The following is a 7,449-nucleotide window of genomic DNA, read 5'->3' on the forward strand; positions in this document are numbered from 1 at the left end:
CTGTTTTCAAGAACTGTCAGAAAACTGCTCTAATCGCTTTCTTTGTTGAGAATAATGGCTTCTTTATTCGACCATAACTAACGCGGCCAATTTCCCACGCTTCTTTTGAAGTTGCTACCTTTCACTAGGGTAATTCCCAGGCCATGGAAAACCGACAGAATTTGTAGCACGAACATTGCTAATTCGTTAATACTTTGCACGCACAAGCTGAAAAGTTTAGATGTGTGTCTTCGTTTGTCAGTGTTAGTCATTTAATGACCTTCTAGGGGGGTAGTGATTTAGATTTATGTGACTCGAGACAAATGTTATGTGAATTAATGATTCTGTATCGTAATCGTCAAACTAATATCATTACCCCTTACTTTTTAATCAGTGGTAAACACAGCTATACCGCTTTTTAACAACCAGTTATTGGATCTTTCAATCTATTTACCCACCAATCTTTCTGGAATTTTCAAAAATTATCTGCACGATTGGTGAGCGAAAAATAAGTGAATAAGGAAAAGAAAGTTTCTTCTTGTGCATTCTTACAATGAATGTTTCCCACGGTTTTGCATAACATTCTAGTATTGATCTCGTCTTCAAGATCTTCAATTTTATCCCTAGCAACTGTCTTCAATGGCATCTGAGACGTAAGCAATAGAGGTCACTCTGTGAAACAAAGTGAATGAACTGGAACCAGCGGCTTCCGTGCAACGGGTCCCCGCAGAGTTATTAGTGATATCATGATAATTTTAACATTGGTGACGTAGATATCACTCCGGGAATATAAATACTTATTGTGAACTATCAATGAGTAGTTAACACAAGTGATATAATTTGAAGTTTAGAAAGATATGGATAATTCCAGTAATTTCAAATGACAAGCACAAAATAAATAGTTTGAAAATACCACAGGTAGACTCTCAAGTTTTCATTATATTCGACCGACTACTTTACCGCAAATGGCATGACACGTCTTAACAAAGTATTGGAAGCAGCTGTTTCTTAGTAACAAAGATATTGTTTTAAAGAATTGTAGTACTTTACTTCAAATTAAGGACTATGGATCGGATGTTCCAACTTCCTGTTTGTGGCCTCTTGAAAAACATTTTTTGCGTGATTGTTACCGTAGAGATCGCACGCATCCACTTTTTATCCGGAAGCGGTAATAAGCCAATTTAGAGGATAGCACAATCAATGTAAGGAGACCGTGTTGCTATGCCAAGAAACTGCGGAGTGAACATTACATGCGTAACCAAAACAAACAATCAAGAAATCGAGTTGCAACGATATACAAACATAAATAACGGTCGTTTCGTTAACGACCAGTTCGCTGACGTCTTAGGTCATTTCGCCAAAGTCTCAGATCAGTTTGCTAACATCTCGTGAATCATTTCGCTAACGTTCTAGGTAAATGCGCTAACGTTTCTTTATAGTTTGTTTTCTTCGAAGTCGCGACAAAGAAAATGTACCTTAACACACGGGCGAGATCGGCCAAAAATGCATTGAGATCGACCTTTTGAAGTCGCAGCGATTGTATGAACCGAATCAACTTTCAGTTTGTATTGAAATGACTCAACTCTTCCCTAAGACTTTTCGGTCAATTAGAAGTCGATCATGTTCTGGCGATGGAATCATTAAATGTTATGAAATGCGTTAGCGAAACTAATTATGAGACATTACCTTACTACCCTGAGACGTTGGCGAAACGACCTAAGACGTCTGCGAACTGGTTGTCAACGAAGCAGTTACCCTGATGGTGCATTGTTAGGTTTTTGTGTCGTTCAAAATTGTTTCTCACTGAAAAAAAAAGCCAGAGCGACAGGAAGTACAAATAAATGACTCAACAAATAACACTGCAATCGAGACAAAAAGTCAGGCTTAATTTAAATTATTTATTCCAAATGATTGACTTACATATAATTCAAGTCCTACAAAGACAACACCAATTACAGTTTCTGTAATTTGAAGAACTATTTAGCGGGCGCAAATTTTACAATTTGAACCGGTCAACTATGAATTTATACTTTCACCCCTCTGGGTCTGTTTTGGGCCTGATGTAAAGCTGTTTAATTCTTTGAAAATGAGCTTTCAAATAGCTACCTTGTTGTGCTATAAATCTACTTGTTTCCGCCGGTCAAAAGATATTTCGAATTCTGGTCTGAATATCGACAAAGCGAATAGTGGGGATTCTAAGTAAAGCTAAAGTACGGACCCTTGGTGGGTGATAATGAAAAGGTTCGCTTAAGTCTGGAGCCCTTTGTGGGTGATGTTCCTTTCAGTGAGGGAATTGTGTGCCCTCAAAGAGTGATTCTGAAAATTTCCCAAATTTCCCCAATGCTTATACATGCACTACCATCCCTATCAAGAGTGCATTATCTTCTTGTCATGTATTACTTAAGAACTACACACCCCAAACAATATGGCGGTTCGGTAAGTAAAAGACTGTTTAATAATGCGTCATGCGTGCGCATGAGCAAACCATATATGGTAGCACACAACATACAACACACTGGAAAGCCATAACATTTCCTCCACACATAAAACGATCTGTCCCTAGTTTTTAAAACAAGCCCTAAAATACAATTTCAAGGAAAACATTAAATAAACCAACAGTGTCCGGTAACCACAGTTCGAAAGGTAAAAACGACCCTTAAACAAAGAAAACGAACAGAATAAAACAAAGTTCAGAGATCAAGCCTCTGTGGTGCCCTGCGAACTCTCTGAGGGTGTTGTCGCATTTTGACCATCGGACTAGCTGTAGCTGGTTTAGCATCAGGAGGGTCAGGTACCGTAGGTGTGGAAACAGGAACCATCTTTGGTTGATCTTTTTCGAAACATCCTGGAGCTGTGCCACCCTTAGTGGTTGGAGTACTTGATGTAATCGGGGTCAGTGGTGTGTTGGCCACTTCAGGTTGGCTGACTTCAACACTACAGTCGGCGTCAGTGCTTTCAACTGAGTGCCCAACTGCCGTTGGTCTCAACTGATCAATATGTCGGCGCCAGATCAGTCCCGGTGCCACCTGTACCTCATACATCAGCGGACCTGTCTTGTTAACGATCAGCCCTGGACGCCACTTCAGATCCCCTCGATAATCCCGTGACATAACTGAGTCACCAATCTCTAACTGGCGATACTGTTTACCCTTGTCAATCGCTGCCTTAATGCTCTGCTGGTGTTGTTGGTTAACCATCTTACGGTTTAAGTTAGGTTTCACCAAATCTAGGAGAGTACGCAATGGTCTTCCCAGGAGTAACTGTGCTGGGCTCTCACCGGTGGTGGAGTGTGGAGTGTTCCTGTAAGCTATGAGAAACTTCGCCAACTTCTCCCTCACTGGCTTGGGGCTTTGATGCATGGAACGCAAAGCCTGTTTGAAGGTTTGTACTGTCCTTTCCGCAAGACCATTCGTCGCTGGATGGTACGGTGCTGAAGTTATATGGCGGATGCCATTGGACTTGACGAATGTCTGGAATTCCTCAGAAACAAACTGTGTACCATTGTCACTGACTATCTGTTCCGGAATTCCAAATCTGGCGAACAAATCGCGTAGAATTTCGATAGTCGAACTTGAAGAAGTTGACTTGACTGGAATCACTTCTGGCCACTTGGTGTGTGCGTCGACAACCACTAAGAACATCGAGTTCTGAAATGGCCCTGCGTAGTCGATGTGTATACGTTGCCATGGTGTAGTGGCCCACTCCCACGGATGTAGTGGTGTTTTAGCAGGCATCTTCTGGTTTTGCTGACACCCGCTGCAGCCTTTCGCTAGCTCTTCCAGATGACCATTGATATTAGGCCACCATACGTAGCTCCTCGCGAGTGCTTTCATTTTGACCATGCCCAGATGCCCATCATGAAGTTCCTCTAACACTCTGCTTTGTAACTTATTGGGAACTACCACTCTCATTCCCCATAGGATGCAGCCTTGGTGAACTGTCAGTTCATTGCGTCGCTCGTAATAAGGCTTGTCTTCCTCCACACGAGTAGACCATCCTTTCACGATAGAATCATGTATCCTCGCTAGGACAACGTCACGACGTGTTTCTCTTGCCACTGCTTCACTGGTTATAGGTAATGGCACAAACTGAGAGGCGTGGAACACCTCTGCTGAATCCACCTCCAAGTCTTCAAGCTCTTTCTGCTGGAGAGGGAGCCGCGACAGTCCATCGGCATTGCAGTGTTTGGTTGTACTCTTATACTCGATGGTATAGTCGAACCCGGACAAGAACAATGCATAACGCTGAAGCCTTGCAGCAGTCATGGCTGGAACTCCCTTTCCTGGGTGGAAGATGGCAGTGAGGGGCTTGTGATCTGTAATGAGCGTAAATCGTCTCCCATAGAGGTAAACATGAAATCGTTTCACCCCCCACACAATGGACAATGCCTCCTTGTCTATCTGTGCATACCGACGTTCAGTCTTGGTCAACGATCGGGACGCAAAAGCTACCGGCCTTTCGCTACCATCGGACATGACGTGTGAAAGAACCGCGCCGATGCCAGTTGGTGAAGCATCACATGCAAGCCTAACCGGTAATGCTGGGTCATAGTGTGTTAGCACCTGCTCAGATGTAATCATACGCTTAGCCTCAGTGAAGGCTCGCTCACACCGTTCAGTCCACTGCCATTCGTTGTTTTGCTCTAACAACTGGTGAAGTGGGTGGAGAACTGTAGATGCATTGGGCAAGAAACGGTTGTAATAGTTTACGAGCCCTAAAAATGAGCGAAGCTGTGACACATTCTCAGGTCTTGGTGCACTGACCACTGCTTCAATCTTCTCTTGTGTCTTGTGTAGACCTTCCTTATCGATCTCATGCCCACAAAACTGAACTCTATCTCTGAAGAACTCGCACTTCTCCTTGTTAGCCTTCAGACCCGCATCTTGTAATCGCTTGAGTACACTCTCCAGGTTCTCCAAATGTTCTTCATCAGTTTTGCCTGTGACAATCATGTCATCAAGGATGCACTGGGTCCCAGGTATTCCCTGTAAAACCTGGTCTATGGCACGCTGCCAAATGGCTGGAGACGAAGAGATGCCAAAGACTAAGCGATTGTATCGAAAAAGGCCCTTGTGTGTATTAATCGTAAGGAGTTCCTTGGATCTTTCGGTTACTTCCATCTGGTGATAAGCTTGGCGAAGGTCAAGTTTGCTGAAATGTCTACCGCCAGCCAAATTTGCAAAAATATCCTCTATACGTGGCAGAGGGTACTGTTCTGCAAGAAGTACTGGGTTCACTGAGACCTTAAAATCGCCACAAACTCGTACCGATCCGTTTCGCTTGACTACTGGGACAATTGGGGTCGCCCATTCACTGTATTCTACTTTAGAGAGAATACCTTCCTTCTCTAAGCGTGTCAATTCTGCTTCTACTTTGGGGCGGAGTGCGTATGGCACTTGGCGTGGTTTATGAAAGCTGGACTGGCAGCCTTCCTCAACCTTCAAATCTGCCTTGTAGCCTTTAAGTGTGCCCAGATTTTCGGAGAATACAGACTCGTACTTCTGTAGTAACTGATCCACTTTGCGTGCCATACCCCCTTCTGAAGTCTTGCTAAGCTTAAGGGTTTTGATTTCACCCCAGTTCAGTTGAATTTTGGACAGCCAGTCACGCCCAAACAGTGCTGGTCCCTGCGTCTCAACAACTTGTAGGTTTAACTCTTTTTCCTGGCCCTTGAACTTAACATTACATCTCATCTCTCCCTTAGGTGTGATTTTCTGCCCAGTGTAGGTTTTAAGTGTCACAAGGCTCTTTGAAAGTTTCACATGATTAAAATGTTCCTTATATAGTTTGTATGGAAGTACAGACACCGCTGACCCTGTGTCTAGTTCCATCTTGACCACCTTTCCCTGTATTTCGGGGTTGACCCATATTACGTGATCCTTGTCACCCACATTATTAACCTCAAGGGATGCCAAATAATCATCGCTGTCCCCGTCATCACTGTCTACATAATTTACTGGGGGTTGGGGAGCTTGTGTCTCTTTTTTCTTTGATTTACAAGCCCTCACAATGTGACCAGTCTTGTTACAGTGGTGGCATTTTTCTTTCTTGAATGGACAACTTTTGTGATCATGAATTCCCAAACAGCGGTAGCAACTTTGATCACCCGTTCTCTTGGGGGAAAAAGAACCCTTTTTCTCTGAAAGCTTGGCTTCTCTCATGAATTTAAGCTTCTTGCCTGGCTTTGATTTGGCTAATAAATCGATTGATTCTGACGCTTTATTCCCCTGGAGAGCTTCAACATCCTTGTAAGATTGCTCAATAGCTAAGCACTTTGCAACAGCAATGTCAAATGTCAGTTCCTCAAGCTTAAGTTTCAAAAGCTCTGACATCATTCTCTTATCTCGAATACCCGAAACCAGTCTATCTCTAAGCCTTTCCAAACGCATGGCGTCGTTAAATTTGCAATCCGTAGCTAGATGTTTTAAAACAGCAACATATTGACTCACCGTTTCTCCTGTGTTACGTGCTCGGTTGTCAAACTCATACCTGGCTACTAAAGCAGACTTCTGTGGCTTTAATTGTTCGCGGAGACGCTCTACGATTGCGTTGTACGTGAGAGAATCTTCTCCTAACAAGGTCGGAGCCATCAAATCTTTCGCCAGTTGGTACGTTTCAGTGGGAAGATTGGTTAACAAAATGGCTTTCTTCTGTTTCGCGTCGGTCACTCCATTGGCCACGAAGAAGAATCCTAACTGTTCTGTATACGCCTCGAAGTCAGTTCCCACAGTGAACTTTTGAACTTTTCCGATGTTACGAACTGGATTTGGTGCCGTATTGGCATCGCTGGCCATCGTGGACGTTGTGTGGATTTAGTTTAGGGATGTCTTCACTTTAGCAGCAAAAAGGTCCCTCAATATCCCATCCTCGTCGCCAAAATTGTCATGTATTACTTAAGAACTACACACCCCAAACAATATGGCGGTTCGGTAAGTAAAAGACTGTTTAATAATGCGTCATGCGTGCGCATGAGCAAACCATATATGGTAGCACACAACATACAACACACTGGAAAGCCATAACACTTCTCTAAGAATATCCTGATCAATGTCGTTTTGGAAATATTACTTTACTTATTCATACTACGACAGATCAGAGACGATCGTGACATCGTAGTGGCAATTAACATGTAACTTCTCCTAATAACACTATACATTGTTCAACAAACAGGTGATGAGAATACGCTCACTTATCTGGTAGAAGCTGTTGTTACCTTGACCAGAAAACAAATTCCCGTAACTAATTTACAAGGAAATGTGTAACAGATAGAGGGGAGAATTCACAATCAGATCTTGAGAGTTAAAAGAGTTAGTGATTTCTCGGTGCTTATGTTTTATCTTGTTACAAAATTTTGAAAAAACCTGTGAAACGACTCCGCGAATTGTTGATATCTAAAAGACTGATATTTATATCAAACCTTTTCTTTTATAATTCTACGAAAAACGAACTTCGTTGAGAACTGAGGGGTAC

The sequence above is a fragment of the Stylophora pistillata genome, chromosome 11 (genome assembly GCF_964205215.1).
Source record: "Stylophora pistillata chromosome 11, jaStyPist1.2, whole genome shotgun sequence".
NCBI lineage: Eukaryota > Metazoa > Cnidaria > Anthozoa > Scleractinia > Pocilloporidae > Stylophora > Stylophora pistillata.